The 25,458-nt window shown below is 38.8% G+C and overlaps 1 protein-coding gene across 13 annotated transcripts in view; it reads right to left on the bottom strand.

Moving 5' to 3' along the window:
• PKP4 (plakophilin 4) overlaps positions 1-25,458 on the bottom strand; it is a 227,894-nt gene that overhangs the window by 158,820 nt on the left and 43,616 nt on the right. The window contains exon 1 of one of the 13 annotated variants that reach the window (XM_058441786.1): positions 16,157-16,218. The exons of the other annotated variants lie outside the window; for them this stretch is intronic. The gene's annotated coding sequence lies outside the window, so the exon portion shown is untranslated. Of the gene's footprint in view, positions 1-16,156; positions 16,219-25,458 lie in introns of those variants that run through there. 13 annotated transcript variants of the gene reach the window in all.

Here is a 25,458-nt window from a genome sequence, read left to right on the forward strand (position 1 = left end):
ATTCTTTAAAGGATTTTATCCAAGAGGTGATTTGTGAGAACTAAAATGGGGAACCACCGAAAAGTCATGTTAAGCTGGCCTAATGTCTGTCTGTGGCAGTGTAACCATGGAAATGCAGTGTTGCCCAAACTCTAGTGGGGTGTGTATGATATTAGAAGTCCTCCATGACATTGTCATTAACATAGAAATGGGGCTGGAATAAGGGCAACTGCTGACTTCAACAATCTGTAAACAGCTGAATGAAATACATCAACCTATAGAGGTTTCTAACGTAATGCCAGAGGTCTGACCTTGACCCAACCCTACCAAATGTTTTAGCCATGATATCAATACAAGTCATACACAAGTTCTTCAATGACTAAGAAGAATATGGAATTTGGCAGAGGGAGATAAAATTAAAATACAAAAAATAAACTGCTACACTGCAGTAATGAGCTGCCTCTAATGAGATTAAAAACAACAGGAATAAATATAAGGTCCTGTATTTAGGTTAGCTCAGCAGCATATTGGGAAAGAAATGTAGGCATTTCAGGTTCAAGAGCAAAATGAGTGAATCATAAGTGAAACAAGACTGCCCAAACCTAAGTGATCTTATGCTGTGTTGATGTAAGTCACTAGGATGATAGGAAGGGCATAAGTGAGCTTACAATTTTCCTTCAGGCTCCTTGGGACATAACTACTTCCAGATAAGGGCGGCACATTAACAGGAATGCACACAGTGTATCCATTCAAGAGATGATGAGTGGGGTGTTAAAGGGATCCAGTCACTATTTCCAGGCAAGGGGACAGGGAGGATGTGAATGACACAGCTCCTGTTCTTTATGAGCTCAAAGCTCACTGGGAGACATGAGAGTGGTAGTTAATGGAACAAGAAAAGAAAGTTTGACCTGAAGAAGAGAAATCCAATGTTGACAAGCAGATGCCTATAAGCCTCTGAAGGAGGCTTTTTAGGTTATAATCCCAGAGCCAGACTAAAAACTAATGGTTTTGTAACAAATGTGTATTAACCTATATTATTACTGTCTTTATATTTGGAATCAAAATGAAAGGTTGGAGCAATAACAGAGGCCTTTCCTTTTGGAGCTAATAGTCAAATGCTTAAAATTTCAAGAACTGATTGCCTCTGAAGGTGGCACACTCCCATGATGAGAGATCTTTAATCAGAGTCTGGATGATGATTGCAGGAGGGATAGTGTAGAAGGTATGCTGCACTGTGTGTGGCAGAAACAGGAAACTCTAAACCTTGAGGCCGACACTAAGATTAAACAAGTTCTACATTCTAAACAGATGTGAATGTTCCTCAGGAGTTTTCAGAATGTTGTCTACTGTATCACGGTGTCTCTGTATCAGCCACCTGAAAGCCAGGACCTGGGCTTTTCCTGAGGGAATGGTGGATGATATTGGAAATTGTAGCATTAGCTTATTTTCTCTTTGGCTATACAAAGCTCAGAGATGAATCTGTGACAAGCTCTTACGTGTGTGGGTATGCATATCTGTGTTCTTGTTTTATCCCAGCCTTTACTTAATGAATGTTTTCTTTGCCCAGGTATCTTTTTTAAAATCGTACCATTAGACTGAATTCTTTTGAGGCTTCTAAAACATGTTTTAGAGGAGGGTTGACTATGAACAGCTGTGCATTTTCATCATAATCTTTATTGAACACAAAGAGGCTCATATGTGAAACTGGCAGTATAATTGTGTGTGTATGCATGTATGTATCTTAATCTTATATTCAACTATCAGTGATTAACGGGCAATTTTTCTGCTCAAGGCTGCAGACCACATATACTCTGGTATGACTTCTGAAGGCTTTCTTGGCATATTATAGATGTAATATATATGTGTAACCTATTATTAAATATATATAATCTCTTTTACCACAGCTGATAATAGTCCACAAAATCATCTGTCTTAAATCTTCCAGAGACGGCAAATAAACTAAATACTGGATTTTTCTCTACTTAATTCCCTTCTACTCGCCTTACTAATAATTTTTGGTGAACCCATACCAAGTACACTTTATTTCATCTTTTTAGTAAAATAAGTTGGACTCCAGTTATTTTTCCCTTTCTTGAGTTAACTGTCTGGAGTATAACATATAGTTGTCATTATGAACACTCAGAAAAATGTTGATGAGAAACACAATTTCAAAACTGATATAACAAAATAATGATGCCTAAGAACAAATTAATAAAAAATAAAGGTTAAAGAAAGTGTGAATATTTAAATTTGACTCAAAATATAGATACTGTCAGATAAAAGTGTAGAAAATAAGCATTAGATGAACAAAATATTTTAACAGTAATAAGTAGAAAAAATTGCTAAAAGTATCATCATATAGCAAACATAAGTTTCTCTTTGTTTTACTTATAATGAAAGTGGAACAGATATTGCAGAAGAATGAAGTACTAGGAAATTAAGAATTTGCCTGAAAAGTTAAACATCTTCAGGAGCATATGGTATCAAGTCTAGAATTCTAAAAGGAGTATCAGATAAACTTTTTGCAGTTATATTTTTAAAATATCCTGGAAATAGAAACATAACCAAAAGCTGCAACTCTTTAGGAGGATTAGAGGTAGTTGCATACTAACCTTCTAATCAGGCAGTTCATAAAATAATTCAAATTTCTTGGCAAGAATTTGTTTAGAAGAGAGCTCTGTGCCAAACAGCATAGTAGTTCAAGAGAATAATCTATGCATAGTAGTTAAATGTTTTTGATTATGAATTTATTTTTCACTAGAAATATCACTGCAAGATAATCTGGTAAAAAAAATTAAGCAAAAGGTTTGTACGAAGAGGAGAAAATCTAGATGACCAATAATGAAGTTCTCAACCTTATTAGTAATTAGAAAAATGAACATTAATACCACAATGAGTAGTCAATACACAAGCACCAGAATGGCAAAACAGTATCAAATTTTGGTGAGGACCTGGAACAATGGTAACTATGCCATGCTGCTGATGACAGTGTAAATGGGAACCACTCCTTGGAATCCATTTTGGCATTATCTAGTGCAGCTGATGACATGTACATTCTGTAGCCCTGTAATTCCATTCCTGATTAAGTAGAGACACTCTTGTACATAGGCATCTGGAGAGTTACAGAAATATGTTCACGGCAGCACTCTTTGTGAAGGCGATAGGTTGCTAACAACTCAAGTGATTATTAACAGAAGAATGGATAAATACAATGTAATATATTCATTCAATGTATTTCACTTACAACAACAAATGAATGAACCAAAGCTCTATAAAACAAGGATGACTGTCAACCATAATACTGAATAAAAGAAGCAAGGTGCAAAAGAACACAAACAGTGGGATTCCATTTATGTAAACTTCAACAATAGGCAAAATAAAACAATGCTTACTAAGAACACATGCATAGTTAGCAAGGAAATGACCACCACCAAAGTCAGAGGAGTGGCTACCTCTGTGGAGAGAGGGGGCTGTGATCTCAGAGGGGCACATGAAGAACTTCTAAAGTGCTAGCCTGACATGGGCGGCACTTACATAGATGTGCTTGCTTTTCAATATTTTTAATTGCATGTATATTTTATGTACTTTCATAGTTTTCTCATAGAATGGAAAAAGAATAACATAGTGGAATAAACATGATACAGTATTAGACGAAGTTTATAAATCAAATAATTTAGAATATTTCAATGATGACCAACAGAATAGTATTTAGTAACTTAAATACTAAAGATTATTCACTTTTAATAGAATTAAACTACTTCCGGTTTTAAAACTAAATATAATTTTACGATGTATAAATGCCTAGAAGGAATCCACTTCAATAATAAGAGGTTTAAGTTGCAAAATACAATGCCCTCAGCCCTGTGTAACATTCAGTAACAATTTTTGAAAATAAAACACATGGTTAACGTATAACCACAGAGTCAACACTGTTGGCACCCTGGGCTACTAACACTGTGTCTTATGTGAATGGTGCTCCTCTGGCCTTATGCAGCATTGACTTGCCCCTATAACACAAGGAAAGCACTGCAAAATGGTTAATGAAAACTGGAAATTCTATCTTGATAAACATGAATTACACATGGGCATTTTCAACCTTTCCCAAAATATCCTACTTCTTATAGAGAGGAAAGAAGGAAAAACGGAAAATCTTTTTGAAAAGTACTACAGGTTCATTGTTTTTTTCTTTTTGAGGATTCACGATCCTTTATAGCACCACAGATGCTAGGAGGAGACAAAATGAAAATCATGACAAATTCAGAGTTATACCTGGAATGTTAAAGAGTATACAAAGATAGGATGGAGGTAATCAATAGAGTTAAGAATGTAATTAAAACTCTGACGGGGGCAGGGGGGGGAACTGGATCAAGAGGCAAATTTGTGCAAGATGAGCACAAATTTCAACTTTTCTCCAATTCACAACTCCATGAAATAAAAGGCATTTTCTCATTTTTAAGATAAGAAAACTAGTCAGTCTAGAAATTTTAAAAATGTCATCAGTGTGCCAAAATGTCAGAAAGATAACTGCTATAGACCTTTGGTAAGGCAACCAGAGGAAACTGTAACACAAAGAGGCAAAGGCTGGCTTTAGAGGGTGAAGCATTGGGTGAGAGAGCTCGAGGCTCAGAGTATGGTAGATCCCAGACTTGAGGCTCTCAGGCCTGGGGCCAATGTCAGGATAATCAAGGGGAGAGAGAGTGCAGCTGGGTGGTCAGCGACTACCCTGCAAGTGTCCAAGCATTTTGTCACTGGCAGAGAAGAGATTCAGACAGAGCAGGCCTCAGACACTGATACCCAGGAGGGACCAAATTCCCCAAACAGAAGAAAGTAAAGTGGAACAGGTAGAACTAATATCCTTAGTGTTAAAACTGAAAACTGTAAGTAGGAAAGAGAAATGGCCAGAAACCTTGAAGAAAAAGCTACAGGATAAAAAAGAAATCTTAATCGTGAGATGAATAGCAAAACGAACTTTTTAAAACAGAGTATTTCATAAGAGTGACCTAAATAGTTCTCTCAGAAACAACAATAAAAAAAAAAGAGAGAGAAATTTCACAAAAAGATCAAAGAACAGTTTGGTGACTAGAGCTTAGATGCAGGAATGACATCTGTTTACTCCAAGTTCTTGGAAGAGAAAAAAGAAGAAATACTACAAGAAGTAAGAAATGAAAATTCCCAGAGCTGAAAACAAATCACTGAAAATGAGACAATAAGTGAATAAAATGAATGAAACAAGCTACATCTGGACCAAGCCATTGAAATTTCTAGGTTCCAAGGATAAAGAAAAAATTATATGTTACTATAGAGGAAAAAAACAAAATCAAATTAGCATCAGACACCTCTCAATTATAGATTTATCAATAGCTTCCAAGTACTGACCAAAAATTATGATTCAAATATGAAGGCAAAATAAAGGGTATTTTAGGACATACCAGGACTCAGAGAATTTGTTTCAACAAAAGGAAGTTCTGTAACCAAAATCACCCAATCATAATGCTGAATAAAAGGAAATTCTGCAGCAAAATAACAAATATGACAGAGGAAGGTTTAGGACACAAGAAACAGTGCAAAGCAAATGATTTAGGAAAACTGAAGATTAAACCAACATACCTTCTGTGTAGTCTCAACATGAGAGGAGTGAGGAACTGATAAAAGTGAAATGACACTAGTGTTCTTATTTATCTCAGGGGGAAGAAACATTTAGACAGTAACTCCAGGTGACTGCAATTTTGCTGCTCTCAAAATTGCAGGAGGAGGGAGCATCTACTGCCCCACCCCTGGAATCTGGGGCTGGCCATGTGACTTGCTTTGATCACAGAATGGGGCAGATGTGATCTTGTGCAACATCTGAAGCTAAATCTTAAGAGGACTAACATCTTCTTTTGAAACCCTGAGATCACTAAGCTGTGACGTAACTTGGGATTAAAAGATGCTATGGACACACAGCCCAGCAATCACAGCCATTCCAGCCAAGACCTCAGAATATGTAAGACAGGCCATCTTAGTCTTGCCCTGACCTAGTCACCAGCTGACTCCAGGCACCTGACTGAGCCTAGGCCAGACCAGAAGAACTTCCTTGCCAACTTAAAAACTCATTGTTGTTTGAGCCACTGAGATTTAGGATGGCTTGTTACACACTGAATAAGTCAATACTACCTGAAATAACCATCAAGATGGATGATGGGGATACAGAAAAAAATTTTAAACTTATTTTTTCAGTATAATATTTGATGTATGAAATTATCTTATTTTCTTTTGTTTTTTTCTGAGACAGGGTCTCGCTCTGTCACCCCAGCTGGAATGCAGTGGTGGGATCTTAGCTCATTGCAGCCTTGACCTCTCAGGCTCAGGCAATCCTCAGCTCAGCTTCCTGAGGAGCTGGGACTACAGGGGCATGACACCACTGAGCTAATTTTCATTTTTTTTTTTTTTTGTAGAGTCGGAGTGTCACCATGATGCCCAGGGTTGGTCTCAAACCCCCAGACTCAACCTATCTACCCGCCTGGGCCTCTCGAAGTGCTGGGAGTACAGGCATGTGCTACTACCCAGAATTATCTTATAACAATATTAATGTATTATTGATCTACTTATGTATCAACCACACTATAAACCAGGTGTAAAAGTACAAAGATAATTAAGACCCTGAACTCCCATCCAACTTACAATCTAAAAGGCACAAGACAAATTAACAAACTACAATAAAATGCAGTGTGAGACAAATGAGGAAATAAGAGCTGAAACACAGATGGCAGGGGCTCAAAAGAGTTTCAACAGGAATGCATAAATGAAGACACTATTCTAGGTGGGGCAGAAGGACTCAGGTGGGAAAAAGCCCATCTATAATATAGTAATTAGTTTTATTCAGCTTTTTTATTTTAAAACTTGCTTTAGGTTCAATAGATTTCTAAAAACCTCCCTAGACTGCTGTTTTATGTCATTTGTAATTAGGGTATGGTAAACCATATCAAATCTCAATCTGTTTAAATAAAAGATTTGTTTTCATCATTAGTTTTTCATATCAAATGCTAGTGTTAACAAAGATTAAAGACTAATGAAATCACTAGCAGAGCACATATGGGGATTTAGAAATATGGCAATTTATATGTGAATTACCAGAGGCAATAAAAACAAAGTAAAATTGTTTAAAGACTTGAATATTTAACAATATTTATAAGGTCTATTAAAAAATAAGAAAAGTAGGCCAGGCACGGTGGCTGATGCCTGTACTCTCAGCACTTTGGGAGGCTGAGGCGGGCGGATCATGAGGTCAGAAGTTTGAGACCAGCCTGGTCAACATGGTGAAATCCCGTCTCTACTAAAAATACAAAAAATTAGCCAGGCATGGTGGCAAGTGCCTGTAATCCCCCAGCTGCTCAGGAGGCTGAGACAGGAGAATTGCTTGAATCTGGAAGGCAGAGGTTGTGGTGAGTGGAGACTGCGCCACTGCACTCCAGCCTGGGCAACAAGAGCGGAACTGTCTTAAAAAAAAAAAAAAAAAAAAGAAAGAAAGAAAAGTATATAATCCAGTGCACTTGCTATCTTACCTAGTGGTTGTCTTTTTAGCCCATATTGGTTTTTTTTTCTGCATGAACTAGCTAAATGATTTTTTCAATGTCTTGGGATTTACATGGGGCTGTTTGGCCAATCATAACCTAGAAGATCTGCATGAGACTTCTATTTAAATTATACATTAATTCATTTGTAATTTTAAAGATTCAATTTAAAATTCTCAATGTGTGCTCCATGGACAACTACCAGCATCTCAAAATGAGGTTCCTACGGTTAGCAAGTCTGAGAAATGTGGCAGAACATGGTTCCTCTTGAAAATCCCTAAGAATATTGTTACTTAAGGTGTGATCTGTGTGCCAGTTGTGCAGGCTGCACTTTGGAACTTGTAAGAAATGCAGAATTTCAGGCCTGCTCTAGACCAAAGAAATCAGACTTTACATGTAGGTCAGATCCCTAGTGTTTTGTATACACATTCAGCTTTGAGAAGCACTGGTGTGGAGCATCATAAAGACTCTGAGAAATCATGAAAAAAAGAACCTGTTTAATCTCACCTAATCCTACATCTCAATATTTATTAACCAGAGACCCTCATGTGTATTTAAAAAAAAAAAAAAAAAAGAGATGGGTTCTCACTCTGTCACCCAGGCTGGAGTACAGTGGCACAATCATAGCTCACTACAGCCTTGAACTCCTAGGTCACACGATCCTGCCACCTCAGCCTCTCTAATAGGTAGAACTATATAGGCACACACTACCATGCCCAGCCTATTTTTTAATTTTCTGTACAGACAGGGTCTCAGTATGTTAGCCAGGCTGGTCTTGAACTCCTGGCCTCAAGCAATCCTCCCACTTCAGCCTCTCAAAGTGTTAGGATTACAGGTGTGCACCACCAGGCCAGCCAACCCCCATTTTTTTTGAGGATCATCTATTAACATTCTGAGGAACATACTTTGGAAATCCCACAATATGATAATCATTATCATTCATGAGCAAATGTAGATGGAAAGAGACATTGTTCCATCCTTCACAATTTGGCTTTCCTCAGCTTTTCCAGTGATGTTTATCTATTAAAGAAAAACATTAATTTAATACTTTTAAGAAATGGTACAGAAAAATTAAAGCTCTTTTCACTAAAGATTCCTGCCACCAAAAACATGAAATTGTGTTTTTGCTGAAGGCTGAGTACCAATTATTTTCTTTTCCTTTTTTTTTCACGAGATAGGATCTTGCTATGTTGCCCAGGCTGGACTCAAACTCCTGGGCTCAAATAATTTTTGAGCCCTCAGACTCTCAAGTAGCTGGGACTACAGATGCATATCACCATACCTGGCTTAAATTTCTTGACAACTTAGCTTGAAAGTAAATGAATAAATGATTTTCCAGAAAAAAAGCCCAGCCTACTCCAGGCCAGGTGCAAATTTTAGCTGTTTTTTCATGCTTATTTCATGAACACTCACATGGAAATGACCTTGGTGTACTGTACACTCTGGTACTTTGGTTGGACAGATAAATTCCCCGATCTGGGTTATACAACAATTAGCCTAAAACATGTCCAGTTTAGGACAGACGTTAATTTATAAGTTACTTTACTGAAAGCATAGGCAAAGAAAGCAGTCAACAGTTTTGAATTATAACATCAGAAAAATTGATTTTATACATGTTTAAAGTCTCTTAATAATGCTGATTTAAGCAATGATGCATTGAGTAATTTGCAATTTTTTTTTTTGAGACAGAGTCTGACTCTGTCACCCAGGCTGGAGTGCAATGGCACGATCTTGGCTCACTGCAACCTCTGCTTCCTGGGTTTAAGTAATTCTCCTGCCTCAGCCTCCTGAGTAGCTGGGATTACAGACAGACGTATGACACCATGCCTGGCTAATTTTTGTATTTTTTAGTAGAGATGGGGTGTCACCATGTTGGCCAGGCTGGTCTTGAACTCCTGACCTCAGGTGATCCACCTGCCTTGACCTCCCAAAGTGCTGGGATTACAGGTGTGAGCCACCACACCCGGCCTAAGTTGCAACTTTTTAAAGTAGCTCTTTAGAGTAAAAGAAAAAAAACCTCTTGATTTTAAAAGATATTTTTTAAAAAGTACCATAGATTCTCAGTTGTGATAACATCCTTTCTGTCTGGTCTTCAGCAGGATAGAGGAATGATGGTTATCTCTCAGTCTCCTTTATTCCATTTAGAATCTGTGTGCTTAATACTGTATTTCGTTTTCAAGGAGACAAATTTTCACACTTAACATCTCCAAACAGCTTTTTGAAGAAAGTACAAGAAAAAATAACAATCACTATAAAGTTTCTACAGTTCTGCTGATCACAGATGGAGAATGCAATTGACTGGATGATAACTTATTTACTTTTCTGCAATCTAACCATACTCTCTTGGTTCAGTAATGGCAGGGACTACTTTCATCTGGATTGCCACTGCATTCTCAGCAGATCCAGAAAGTGCCTGAAACACAGTAGGTGTTCAAAAGTGTTTGTTCAATGGGAGCATGAAACAAACTGAGGGAAGATATGACAACATATCTGTGTTTTCAATGAAAACACATTTATACACCAGATGGTGTTAGGTTTTGTGGCCACTATGATGCTGAAAGAGCTGTCTAGCAGGAACAAAGGAGTAAAAATAGTGTGATAAATGCAAGAGCAGACATGCATAAAATCTACCGCCACAGAAGTGAGGGGAGCTCAACTTCGCACGGGAGAGCAGGGTCGTCAGGGAAGATGAGACTTACTACAAAGACAGGGAGGCATAAAACACCACAGCGTGCTGTGTTCAGAGAATGCCAACAGTCTAAAATTGGGGTGGAAGTGGGGTGGGGGAGAAAAAGAGAAAGAAAACTCTGGAGATGAGAAGACGAAGGAACAAGTAAAGACAAGTAAAGTGCAAGTAAAGACATGGATTGTCTCCACAGCCTTTAAATTTGCCTAAGATGATGGTGAAGGTTGAGGCAAAGAGTCAAACTGAATCAGGTGTCACTGTTCCCAGTGAAGGTGGCAATGTGACCTGGAGTCAGGAGAGTAAAAGTTAGATGGTGTCAACTTAGGAGTACTGGGGAAATGTCTGGAAGGCCCCGTGAGGAGCTAGGAAGCAACTGTGAGGAAAAGAAGACTTTAAAGACATCAAAAAGAAGAAATCTCCAACATCTGTAAAAGAAAAGAATGATTCTTCTCTCCTTCACGTGCCAAATCCCTGGGGGATACAATCATGAATCGAATCCTAGGAAACCTTGGCCTTCTTTGTCCAAGTGGGCTACTTAAGGACACTAGGAAGATGTACTCGGGTATTGTCATCCTGCTCGCCTCAGTATCCTCACAGGCAGATGCATCAGGGAGCTGCTCCTCAAAACCTCAAGAGAAAGGAAACAAGGCTGCTTCTAGGATAAGAAAATTAGAAAAATCAATAAAACGAGGATAAGACTGGAAATGGGTGGATGTAAACTAAGAATCAGTAAAAGTATCCCCCCCAAGAGCTCTAACCTATCATCAAGGAACAGACTCTTAACATGTAGACCAAAATCAGATTATGATTATGACTTATCACATGTGATTGCTGTCATAATTGGAGAAGAGGACAGTTAGTATGAAACACAGAAAAGGAAAACCCAGATTCCTGCCCTCCCCAGAGAAGTAAAAACAAGTGAGATTACAAGAAGGATCTTTGCTCTCAGGGACAGAGATGGTCCTGAGATGAACTCTTCTTGCAAACACGTCTTCACCTTCGACAAGATTCTAAGTTCACAATGGCAACAGTCACCTGATCCTAGAAAGGAGAAGTGTATTTGGCAAATATGGACATTTTGATAATTACAAATTAATACATTTGTGTTCTGGTTTATATATTATTCCAGGTTCTGAGAACTGTAAAACTGAGGACAGGCTCAGGACTGCAGTGACTTCAAAGCTCTGTGATGTGACTTTAGGGAGGTCTTGTCACTATTGGTGGTTGTTCTCCACAGACAATAAGCTAGCTGATTATTCCAATTCAAAAATTTAAGGAAGGGTTAATATGAACCTATACAAATGAAAAGGTTGGTCACAATGGGTAATATACGTCTATTAGTCACTTTAGAACATGATGAAAACAGTTACATGTTGATTCACAAGTGTACAGTGGGACAGCTGTTGGAGTTAAGTGTTCCATGCCACATGGGTACACCAGTTTGTCAGTCAGAATCTGCTCTAATTGACAGAGCTGGCTGAGAATGTTGCACATGCCAACCGTTCCACAAATCTCTACCACTGCTGTGCAATGGCTGTGCTCATGCACTGTATCACCACCACGAGCATGTTAATCTCTCTTCCTTCAATATTCATGGGTTTAAATCACCTTTTCCAAAACAATGCCTTAATTCTGAGATATCATCTATGTCTAATATCTGTTTACAAATTTTGTTTTCATGGCAGTTTATTTCCATTTCACCTAAAGTGCAATTTCAAATCCAAGAACCAAGATATACGGGTTTAGTATTACATATGATATATAGAAACGACTTAGGCAATTATTCCAATTTTGTATATTTTAAAATAAAGCCTGCCCTCATTAAAATAATAATAGTTTGTGTGTTTCTAGTCCAGTCATCCCAAGAGCATAGCTGCATCCAAATGCATATATAATAGAATTATCTTCAAATATGCTCTAAGCAACCAGAAATACTCTCTAGACAAGATATACCATAACATTTTAAAAAACTGAGTTGTGATTCATGCCATACCATTCTTGCTGGCTTTAATACTACCCATTTTGAGGACAATATGATTTACTCAGCATTTTTCTTTTTCTTAAACACCCAATGGGCTGATTCAGAGTAGGGTATCTTTCATGACTAGCTTGTGTTTGCATGTGCTTCTACTTCATGTGTAAAATTTAAATGCCATTTCATAGTCAGAGGAAGGTAAATAATCATGTTCTACATGAAAGCTTGTACAAAAATAAAATTGCAAATCAAAAATATTTAATTTTGAAAATTTATTCCTAATTGGTTGGCGGAGCTCTCCCCTTCCCTCTCTGATAAATACAATTTGTCACTGTTTTCTAGAAGGAAATTGAGTCAGGTGACAGTTAATTGAGCAAATATAGTACATCAGATAAATACCAGATTTAATTTTTCAAAGTTAAAGAAAATTCTCCCATTTACTAATTTCTTCCAAAGGACAGAACATTTGTTTTGTAGTAATGGTAAATTATAGGATTCAAATAAAATTGTTTAACCAAAATCACACTTTTGTTACATAATACGCTATGCACAGAAAATAAAGAGCACCAACTTAACTTTTTTTTTTTTTTGAGACAGAATCTCACTCTCTCCCCGAGGCTGGAGTACAGTGGCGCAATCTTGGCTCACTGGAACCTCCGCCTCCTGGGTTCAAGTGATTCTCCTGCCTCAGCCTCCCAAGTACCTGGGATTACAGGTGTGTGCCACCAAGCCCAGCTAATTTTTGTATTTTTAACAGATATGGGGTTTCGCCATGTTGGCCAGGCTGGTCTTGAGCTCCTGACCTCAGGTGATCCGCTCGCCTTGGCCTCCTAAAAAGTGCTGAGATTACAGGTGTGAGCCACCACGCTCAGCCCCTGACGTGGGTTTTGGCAGAACTCTGCATGCTCCCTCCTGCCCAGCTCTCTCCAGGGTTCCTCCTTCACCATACTCAGGCTCACAGAGGCCTTCCCCTACCACTCTGTGGTCTGGCACAACAGGAATTGAGCTGCACTTTGAAGAATGAGGAATGGTGAGAGAAAAGTAGAACAGATGCAGTGGTAGAGATCACTAAAGAAATCTCGGGCAAAAGCTAGGTATAAATTTGGAAGGGGTCCCTCTGTATCTGCTTGTCTCCAAATGGGGGGGCACAGTTGGCATTCTTGCTGAAAGCAGTTCCCTTTCAACATAGCTGCCCTAGAATAGGTCTATTCTCATGCCTTCCATCAGCTGCCTGGGCAGGGGAAGTGGACTCATCACACCCCACCAGCCCAATCCGGCCCAGCCCTCCTGGAACTCCAGCCCTGCTCTTCCTGTCATTTCAAAGCCCACAAGCAAGTGTCAAACAACTTCACTACCACTTGAATCACCAAATCATTTCTTCCTTTGACACACAGGCACTTTACAAGTGCCTCATCCTTAAGAAGACATTCATTAATGTGTTCTGAAATTGCCTTTTTTCGATGAGTCACTCCTCTAGTCCAACCAATCTAGTTCAAGTCTTAGCAACACGCAATGCTCATTTTCACCCACTTGTATTTGCTCTTTAAAATGCTCCTATATCTTTTTAGATTTAAGTTTAATAAGACCAAGATCCCTGTCTTCTATGTCTGTAGTTTCTATGATGTCTAACACATGTTCTGAGGCATTTAATAAAATGCCTGCTGACAGAACTGGTTTTACTATTTGAGGAGTTGAAAATAGAAACTGGCACTATACTGCTACATTTACAGAAAAATATTTAATATATTAGATCAGTCATATTCAGACACAAAGAACCACTGAACAACCTGCTTCCTTAATGAAGTCTTTTGTTCATTAGCTGGCAGTAAAAATGTCAGAAAGAATCAGATTTCATTTTCAATCTTCCTATTTGGGTAACTTCTTTCCTTTTAGGTGAGGGTTTTGAATTTCTTAAAGGAAGAATTTTGGGAAATAACCACAAGTCAAGGAAGCTACATTCCATTAGCAGGAGATAACACAATCTATGTTACAATGTGGTCACAATGGTATTTTTTTTTTTTTGAGACAGAGTTTCGCTCTTATTGCCCAGGCTGGAGTGCAGTGGTGTGATCTTGGCTCACCGCAACCTCCACCTCCTGGGTTCAAGCGATTCTCCTGCCTCAGCCTCCTGAGTATCTGGGATTACAGGCATGTGCCACCACGCCTGGCTAATTTTGTATTTTTAGTAGAGACAGGGTTTCTCCATGTTGGTCAGGCTGGTCTCGAACTCCTGACCTCAGGTGATCCACTCGCCTCAGCCTCCCAAAGTGCTGGGATTACAGGCGTGAGCCACCGCACCCGGCCCACACTAGTATTTCTACATCATCACCTCCAGACGTAGCGTACACAAAGGTGTACTTTTAATGTGACCCTATAAATCAGAGCTATAATTCTATCAATAATCTAGAAAACTGTTAACAAAGTCTTGATTGTCTTATGTCTCAAAAAGTCTTGATTATCTTATGTCTCAATATACTGAAACATCACCTGTTCAGATTAAATGAGCAAGAAAATGAAAGACTGGATTGTTTCATTTCATCACAGACTGTTTTTATTGGTGCCAATAAAAATACAGATATCTGTTCCGATTTGATGAAAAGATCAAAGCAGCATTTGATAATTCTAAAAGTGAGTGGTAAAATACCTCAAAGATTTTAACTGTGTTTATATCTCTTAAAATATTGTTACTTTTAAAATTTTGCTTGATACTTCATTTATTCAGAGTACAAAGATAATTTTAGTATACAAAATTGAACTGATTACAAATTCATAATCTATCAGAATCTAAGTCAAATGTGATATAATCACATCTCAAAAAATTAGTATTCTCAGTTTAAAATATTGTGATGTTCCCAAGATGCATTTTTGTGTCATTTTAATTTTTGGTGGGGGTGGGGGTGGAAACTTCTTTTCATTAATCTGAAGATCATAAACTATAATTTGAAATTCACTGATAGGTATATATTTCTCTTAGATACTAAAGAACATCTAATGCCCTCCCAAAGATGGTACATTCACCAATAAAGTATGGCATTACAGAGTATAAATAATGATTAATAAATATTTAGAACCCTGGCAGTGCAAAGAAAGAGAACACGTTAGATGACTTTCCACAGTCACCCCAGAATCTCTCTACAATTAAGGTAATGGTGGAAATATAAAATTTTGATGTCCAGCCTACTAGGATTATAAAGCCTGTGTCAAGAGTACCATCTGTTTACGCAGAAGAATGTATGCTCACAATTCATAAGAATTACAGCAACATATGTAATTTTGAACATCAGAGGCATCATGATAAATAAGACATTTAATCTAATGTTTAGCAAAGATAGAGCAAGCTGGCATTTTGATGGAGTAGAAAAAGAAAGTGAAAAGGAAATCTGCTCATTTTACAGTACAATTCTCTACTCTTTCTGAGTTACTACTAGTACTCTAGGAGCAGCTGGGTTTCTCGGTATCAATTTTCTACCTATATGTCAATTATAAACGATTACAAAACCCATGCTAGAATTGTCCATGGGAGTTAGGAACTGCTTAGGACATGCAGTGGTTTCTAACTTTCCTTCACTGGCATCTTCATTTTTTTTTTTTTTTTTTTTTTTGAGATGGAGTTTCACTCTTGTTGCCCAGGCTGGAGTGCAATGGCATGATCTTGGCTCACTGCATCCTCTGCCCCCCGGGTTCAAGCAATTCTCCTGCCTCAGCCTCCCAAGTAGCTGGGATTACAGGTGCCCGCCACCACGCTAATTTTTTGTATTTTTTTTTTTTTTAGTAGAGACGGGGTTTCACCATGTTGGCCAGGCTGGTCTTGAACTCCTGACCTCAGGTGATCCGCCCACCTTGGCCTCCCAAAGTGCTGGGATTACAGGCGTGAGCCACTGTGCCCGGCCTTGTTTCTGTTTTCAATGTCCTGGGTAGAATGTCTAAGGGATGAAATGCTCTTTGAGTGGGGGAAACTGAACGTACCTTATTAAAGGAGAAAGGCAGCAGCCACGCTGTGGCAGAGCAGAGGTAAAGGAAGTCCACTCCTGGCAATGAATCAAAGAATATTTCAATTATGGAAAGCTCACCATGGAGAGCAACAGGGTCACATTACTCTACATTCAGCCAGCAGAAAAAATTTAAAGAGGTTTTCCTACACAGCAATCCACACTCAAGGAAATTCTATGGACCCGGAGACCTCCCACACTACCTTCTTATCAGACTGCTCAATTCAATGTATTAACTCAGTTCTTTTGAAATGTGTGAGAGAAAATAAGTTTGAGAAAGACATCAATGTTAACTTCAGTAATGTGATGGTCACAAAAGAACTGAAAATTTTTTTAAAATTTAAAAAAACAAACCAAGAAGTCAAGAGTCCAAGCCTCTGTCAAGACCTGTAATCCATTCTCCTTCCGAAAGCAGAATTTTTCAAATGGGGAAAGGTAAGCAAGGGACTGAACTGGGAAAGTGCCAGATGAAACACATCAGAAAGAGTTAGCTAGAACAGTCTCAGGTTGCCATGACCGAGTCCTGGTTTCACGGTACTCTGTTGATCTTCACCACTGTGATATCTAAACCATCTGGCTTTGAATTTACCTTCGACTAACAGCTGCCATGGGCAGCTACTGAAATTACATCACAACAAAGCTACCCCATTAGCGGCATAAACTCATCTTCATACCTTCACAGTGGTGAGTCACACAGTGAAAAACACCGAGAAACAATTCTCTCTAGAGTTGAATACATGTACCTTGATTCAGTATGTAATACCAATCATTTATGGATCAATATATCTGCACCACTGCAAAATATATGGAGCAAGAGAGAGGTATAGAACATAAAAACATCCAAGTAATGGGCATGTCACCTTGGCCTTCAAAGCAAAAGAAAGAACAAAGTGGCCGGATGGAACAGGCTTTATGCTGACCAGGAGAATCACACGACTATTCTCCCACCCTTTCTTTCTATAATTCCATACTGTTATTTAGGAGAGACAAATAGTAGCAGCAACCTAACAAGAAAACATCCTCTAAAGTGAGTGCAACCATGAATAACCAGAAACTAAATATGATCCTTTTAGACCCATCCATCCTAAAAGTGAAATTGCCTCTATAGGAACTTCTTGGCAAAATGTCACATGAACACTCTAGTCTGAGGGAATTGGGTAAAAGTTCCATTCTAACAATCTGTTCATATTCTCTTCAGAATTTTAGAATATTCCAAATTATTTCAGGATTTTAGAATATTCCAATTCATAAAGTTTTCCTAAAAGGTTAAAAGTAGGCATAAGTATAAATATCAAAGAGATTTATTGTGTCGATTCTTGATCAGATTTCAAAAATAACAGAACAGTATTTAAAGAGAGTAGAAACTATCACCAAGGAAGCCCTTGTACCAAATACACAATCAGTCAAGAAGCACTTCTTTCAGGAAGCCCTGAGGTCCTTGAAACATATCTAAACATTTTTGTGGCCAAATTATATGGTAGCAACATATACTTAAGGACTAATGAAAACAGCAGCTTCAAATAACTTTAGAAATGAGAAGGACCTTGGTGATCATCTAAGTGAGCTGTCTGCCAAATTCTTAATTTTGTTAATACTTTTACTTAAATACCCCTGGGAGGGAGCACTGATATAAAAAATTATGAAAACAGGAGCTGCTCCTCTTAGGCCTTCTTCATCTCCTCAACCACAAATTGCACTGAGGCTTCCTAAAGCTTGGAGGAAGGCCATTTAACATCAAGGACTGCACTGCAGAGCAAGGTGACTGGAGGCTCAAAGCCAGGGCATAACTTGCTCACAGTCTTGCTTCTGGGATCTTTCAATTGCCATGTGCAAGCAAAGCAACACAATTCTGAAGGAAACGCAGTCTGATCATCTAATTTGAAAGTACTTTCTTCATTTACACAACCATTCTTTTTAAAATTCACATTTCACAGTATAGCTTGGAGGGAAAAAGTTCAGGCTTATTATTTTACAAATGTTTTACTTAAGGTTTCAAAACAGGGCTGTTGAAGCTCACAGTTGAGGGATGCGCCTCCTGTGTACCTATGGTCTTCCTCACCAGATCTGCTGGTGGAGAGGTGGGCACATTTCAGACCCCACCTCCTCCACACCTGTAATTCCAGGGACAGCAGCACTCTACCCCTCCCTGCAACTACCTCTACACTTGCAGTTCCAGGCCCTGGTATGCCCTCTCCCCAGCTTTGTCTCTTCCTTCATTCTGCTGAGTCACCTCACCTAAGAAGCCTTTCTTGACCTGACTGATCCCAATGAACCCCCTTCCCTGCCACTCCAAAACCCTCACTTCTCCTGTCACCCACCCTGCTTCTTTTCTCACCTTAATGCTTATCACCACCCCCTAATACCTTTCTTATCCTCCCTAACCCAATCTCAAGGAGAAAGCTACATGAGTACAGAAGAGACTTTGTTCACTGGTTTATCAAATGCAACAGCTGTCAGCAGGCAGCACAGTACAGGAGGAAAAACCTGGGCCTCGGAGAAGCCCTGGACAAATGACTAGGGCTCAATCTCCCAATTCCCCCTAAGCTCCAAGAGTTCCTTAGTGGTTGTCTTTGGTTTTCCTGATAGGCATACACTTGGAAGGTGGGTAGAATCTTAATACTCTGGTGATCACTTCTAGGCTACCCACTAAAAATTTTATTCTGGGTCCCTGAGCTCAGTTTTGATTTCATGTCTCCCAGTCATCAACAGGGTTTCCTCCCAGATATTCAGCATGCCTATGGCAGAACTCATATTCTTCCTATACCTGTATGGCTAACAAAGTACCTTTCCTATCAGTGCCTTAAGCCACTCAAAATAGTTATTTTATTAACTCTTACAACATCCTCACGAAGTAAGCAGGAGCAGAAAAGAATTATTCTATAAGCATGCTATCAGTGCCAGAACAGGAATAGAACTCTTAATATCCACTTGAAAACACTATTAAGCTCTTCTGTCCATTTTCTCCTTTGGAAGAAGCATCTTTGTGAAGACTGATACAAACAGATGGCTTGGCAATCTACAGTAACTCTTATTCATTATCTAATCAACATTAATCAACAGGACAGCCATCAAAACAGACAAAACGTGACTGAAATTGCACTGAAATCGTTGGAAAATGAAGCACTAAAGAGATTTCAACATATTCAGTATCTTCAGAACTCTCATAATAAACTTTGTTAGAATGCAATAACAGAGTATTGGAAATTCCTGTGAATTTGCAAGAAGGATATAAAAGTAGTATCTGATTTGCGATACATTTATATTCCAGATTAGGTAATAAAGTTGGGTTTTTTTAAAGGATATTTAGAAGATCGTAAGGCCAGCTTGAATAAATGAACCTGAATCAACCCCCAAAGAACTTTTAAGTTAATACTACCTATTCTAGTAAATAATTAAGTACTACTAACAAGAGAAAAGTGAAAACAATTTTATGTTTAACTTGTCTCCTCTCTTCCTAATAGAAGGGCTAAATTGCCAGTGAGACAACCATCCTCAGGACTACAAGAATGAGAAGCAAAGAAATAGTAAAGATCAACAAATCAGATAATTCTCAGATATTCAAAGTTGGATCAATCAAGTTTTCAAAGAGTAACTATTACACTGCGGGGAAGTAGGACAATTGTTCATTTGTTCATTCCAGCATTTACTCAGTGTCCACTATGTATGAGGCCCTGGGCCATGTACTTCATAGGAACTTGTTTATATTGACTTCCTAATAACGCAACGTTGACAGTATAAAAGTCATTGGAATGCTCCCTTCATGACCTCTCAAATTATTAAAGCAGCAAATGTACATTGGTCATTTATCAAGTAATACCAGTCACACTGTCAGCACTAAATACATTTAAATCAAAGTACGAAAAATCCAATATTATGAGAAAAACAAGAAAGGGAAGTTAAAAAGGAACTTTAAATTTTGTGAACTATAAAATCTATGTTTTCTTATATCTCAAACTCATTACTCAAAAAAAAAAAAAAAAAGCCAGTATTTACCAGAAATCCTAAAGCAGTAGTTCTCAAAGTATGGTCCCGCACCATCAGCAACGTTCCAGACCTACTGAATCAGAAACTCTGGGTATACAGCCCAGCAACCTGTTTTTAGCAATCTATCCAGGTGATTGTGATACACATTCAAGGTTGAGAAGCACTGTCCTAAAGTAAACACATCATGAGGTAATATAACTGAACAAAGTGCTCTCAGAATTGTGTATACAATTAAAAGACAAAAAGGCAGTTTGGGTGGTGGGGTTAAAATAGTTCTAAGTATATGAATGATATAAACTTTGCTCAGGTGCTAAAATTTCCAATAAAAAAGAAAATGTTTAAAATACTTGGAATGGCCAAAATTTTAACATAAAATTTCAATGAGAAATGGAAGATCTTAAGTTTAGAAAGCACAATTAAAAATTACAAGTGTATCCCCACTTTAAGAAAATAGGATTTGATAAAATGTGAGTTTATATATGAGAATATAACTTCATTTTACAAAAATATTATTTGCCCTCTTATTCATGGGACTTACTTTGCGTAGCAAGTTTCCTTAGCCACAGAAGTATTTGTTTATAAATTATCAAAATATTTCTTAATCTTAGGTGAGGGAGGAAATTAGAGGCAAAAGGAGAGTCAAGGGACTCTGCACTGAAGCGTTAGGGCCAGCCACCAAGTAAATATGGATTGGATGAAAGATAACGCATTACTGGAATTCCTTTTGACATATCTTCTACAGGAGTTGATATGCATCTATGAAATAGCAGAAGCATAGTTAAGTACAGCTAACAAATTGGATATTGCTTACATCATCTGACAAATGTTGCTTCCAAGAGCGTTCCAATTCCTTCACATGTGTTATGGCTCAACTTTTAATTAGGCTAAAGAATTCCTACAAAGGGAGGTTCCTAGCTGGATTTATGCAAAACACATGTGGATAGCAAAGCTAAGTGAAGTATATTACAGGCCTGAAGTCTTTAACACTTCTTAGCAAGAATTCCCACAGCATTCTTAATATATAAATAGACGACCACAGAGCAGAAAGTCTCAAGGATTTGTGCCAAAAGTTTATTTTAAAACGGAGAGAACTTACTATTCTTTGCTTTTATGAATGTCTACTTCTATTCTTACAAAAACCATCTCTAACACACTGTAAAAGTTTGTACTAAATGTAAACAAATATTATGCATCACCATTAACTCCTATCAGCATGCAGGTTAACCCAACTTTTGAACCACCTTTTGTGTCCATACGCATCAATTGCAATTGGGCAGTTCCCTAAAGGTGACTTGGAAAATTTATGTTTTACAGACTAGTTGGGCTATAGGACCGGCAAGAAGTCAGGTGGTGGCAGAGCTTTCAACTAGAAGTGACTGCAGTGATCCACATGGAAGGGGACCGGGAAGAAGGTGAGGGGTGATGAGAAGACACTTCACTTGGAGACAAGTATGTGTTAGAGAACTCAAGGTGAGGCCTTCTATCACTGAAATTTAAAGCTCAAATGGATTTGAGAGACAATTTAAACTAAAATTTCCAGCCCAGGGCACTAATTTGGGAATGAGGGCTCTAACTTCTTTGGAAGCTTTTTGGTGATCCCTCCCCTACTGTGACTAGGAAGACTTCAATCTCAGAAAGACCAGAACCAGAATTCTTATGGACCCTAAGCTGCAAAGGAGGAATCCGGGTTTGAATGGAACTAGAGATCACTTCTGTGTCCAGCTTTATTCTCGGGAACCATCATCAAGAACAGTTCCTAAAATATGATTGGCTCATTTGTTCTCACTAACATCTTGGGATTTCATGATTTTTTTTAAATCCAAGTGGATGGTCTACTCTTCAGCATGAATGCAATAAAGCAAAGTCAATTAAATAGATTTCATTAGACTCTATTTTACTTAGATAAGAGCTTCCAGCCCTCAGAAAACCTTCAATAATGTTGTAAGCATCATCAAACATGCTTTATAAATACTGTTCAGACACTGCCTGATGCCAACCACCATGCTCCTGAGGCGCACATTCAGGAAAGCTGCTGAGGTCTTATACATGATCCTGAAAACTTAACGATACCAAGGACTGAAAAGTAGGAAGATCAAGGCCACCTGCCTTAAACAGGAAAACCTTACTGAGCCAAACATGTGCATGGTGATACTGTGCATGTGCAGACAGAAGACAGTATTAAGAGTGAATCAAAATAGGCACACAATAGAGACTGAAATAATCATCATGCACTTTTCACAGATCTGTGAAATTTGGTTTGCCCTCACTGAGGTGTTTAAATCTCCCTCTTCAACAAAACACTTCACATCAGATGGCATGGCAGGGGAGGCAAAGTCCTGGAGCACAGCCAGTTCACTGGCACTATAGCCACATTCACTGCAGTTGAGCTCAGTTGGCTGGGCATGTGCTGTGGATGGATGTCAGCAGGGCATGCAGGCAGCTGCTAGATGAGAACCTCAAGTAGGGAGGCTGTGCAGGGTAGGGAGGGAGAAATCTGTGAAGATGCACAAAAGCACAGCTTTGAGTAATGTGGCATCTGTGGAATGCTGAGAAACAGACACACATAAACCAACCTGGCATGTAGCAATTAGAAATAAAATGGTTCATTTTAAATGATGTCAGTGGATACCCAGAGAGGCCAAAAAGGCAGAGTTGCAAGGCAACAATAAATGTTGGGGTATGTTGTTTTGTTTTTGTTAAGTGAGCGGTTACCATTGGTAATATTAGTCTTCTTGTTAATACATCTCAGAAGTCAAATGGACCACTGGAGGCTACAACCCAGAGAGTATTAAGGCCTAGTACAGCAAAATAGGGATGCCTGCCTGAAGGGAATATGGTGTTTGCAGTGTTGTTGATCTCGACCCTTCCTTAGGGAGTTTCCAAGATGCTGTTGTCCCTGCCAAGTTTAATCTAAAATCCATCTGTGCCCAGGTCTAACAGTCACGATAAATTTTTCTGGGTTTCTCAGGCCTCAGACAAAGTAACTGCTCTGTAAGAATGGCTCCTTCATTAGAGGCAGGATCAAGCAGCAGAGCAAAAGCAGGGAGGCTGGGCATCAAGATTCTGGGTATTTCCTGCCCCCCTGCTATTCATTCTGCCCAGAACAAAGCTGCTAAGAGACGAGATAGCTTCTAAAGGCAAAACTGTCATAGCAGCTCAGAATATGAGGACTTTCTCACAAGTTCATGCCCTCTCCCAGATACTTGCATCTCTGAATTTACTTCCCATGCTCAAACCCCAACGTGGACAACTCTGCAAAGGTAGCTCCATAGCCGTAGGCCAACAGTGTAAGAGGGCTGACTCAATCTTATCCATGCTGTCGTGCGCTCTGTGGCTGAAGGAAGGCACGGGAAGAAAAATAGAGGCCATGGCCATCTGCAGGCTTATATTTTTACAAGGCATTGCTGCTAAGTTAAATAAGCACTGCATTTTTCTGTTGCTCAGGGAAACAAAATATCTATAAACAGAGCAGGCTTTGTGTCTTTTCTTTATGGAACTTAGGTTTTAACAAGGATGGGTTATCTTTATTTTTTGCTATTATACATGTTTATGAAAGAACAAAAATGTATTTGTGAGTCAAAAATGAAAATTTCTGCACACTTAATAATAAACCTTGACTGGTATAATCAACAAGGTTGTCATTACCGGCAGTTATCAGGGTGATTGCTTTCTCTACAGAAACACTGGGGCCCTCATTTGCTACTGTTCTGTGGGTGTATGCGATGCACTGTGGTTAGGACATTCCAACTTCTTGTAGGAGAAAGAGAAATGATGGGAGTAGTAAAAATAGAGTAATTAGAAACAAATATGCAAGATTAACCTGCCTTGATTATTCATGAATGTAAAATACACTAAATTACCTTATATACGGTCCATAAAAATGCCAGCAACTTCGTATTGAGGATGACTTTCATGGCTGCTTTCTCTAGCATCAGTACACTAATTAAAACTTTCTAACATTTCTGGGAAATTATCTCACTTTCTGATACATGCTGTTGTGCATAACAGAATCAAAAGTTGCAAATTCAAGTCTGGAGAGGTGAGAGGTTGTTTAATTCATGCATCCTGTTCTCTAAACTGTCTATATTCTGTATGTCCCAACATCATTCATTTTATTCAAGAAGTCTAAGACAAATCTATGGGCAGGTGCAGTTTTTTACTTAGTCCAAGTATTACCAATTTTTTTTTCAGGAATAATTGACCTCATTTCTAACTGAGTGAATGAAGACTAAGTAAAATGGCATGACTTAGAACACACTGCCATTGAAGCAAGGCCACTGTGCTTCCCAATGGCAGGAGGGGTCAGTGGTGATCTGCTTGGCCACTCACACAAATATGTGTTCCTCCAGGCCAGCGGACACAGGCCCAATTATCCTTCAGGATTATCAGTACTCTGATCTCTGCTATTCTAACTCAAATGCAGACATGTGTTAAAAATGTTATCCAGCTAAAACCCAGTGGTGTTACAGTTTCTCTATAGCTGGAAACACAACTGGGTCACAAGGAACTAACTTCTCTTAAGAACAAGTGAGGAAACTGAGCAAGGTGGGTCAAAGGTGGTACTTCACTAACAGAGGTATTGCATGGGGCAGGCTGTTGGGACTGCTCTGGGTTCAGGGTTGGGGGAATGCTGAACCCACTTTTGTTGGCTGATGTGCACCCTCAGGTAATGTATCCATCTTCAGTGTTGATATGAAAGGGGCCCATTTTTTAATTAAAAAAATTCAATGGGTCATTTCATCTTATGTATTTAACATTAATCTTCACCAAGCCTTTCCCCTTACCACCATAGTATAATAAACTGCTCAGACTGTGGAGAATCTGAAGTAACTGCCATTTTAGACCACTGAAGGCACCCCTACCGCAGGCTCTTTCATGGAGGGTATTTTACCGTTCTTGCTGAACATATTGTACAACTGTTTTGAATCCAGGAGCACTGAGCTAATGCACCAGCCCCGTGGGCTCAATCCTTAGGTGAGCACAGGAGTTCTGTTCTCTTCTGTGGCCACAGGCTGTGCTGTCACCACCACCAGCTGTGCTACAGAAAGCTGTGCCTGGTTAGCAAAGGCAGAATTGAATGATCACCAAAAATCTCTCACCCCTGAAGGAAAAAAAAAAAACACTCACAACCCATCTAATGCAGGCACTGGGTCAACAGTATTATATGAACAAACTGAGCAGGAGTTTATCAGAGCAGAGCAGAGGAGTCAAGGTTCTAGAACAGGCCAAGACTGTTTGCCCTATCAACCTATCTCCACTGTTTAACACTGCAGCATCCAGACATTTAGAAGAAAT

The sequence above is a fragment of the Hylobates moloch genome, unplaced genomic scaffold, assembly GCF_009828535.3.
Source record: "Hylobates moloch isolate HMO894 unplaced genomic scaffold, HMol_V3 SCAFFOLD_1, whole genome shotgun sequence".
Taxonomy (NCBI): Eukaryota; Metazoa; Chordata; class Mammalia; order Primates; family Hylobatidae; genus Hylobates; species Hylobates moloch.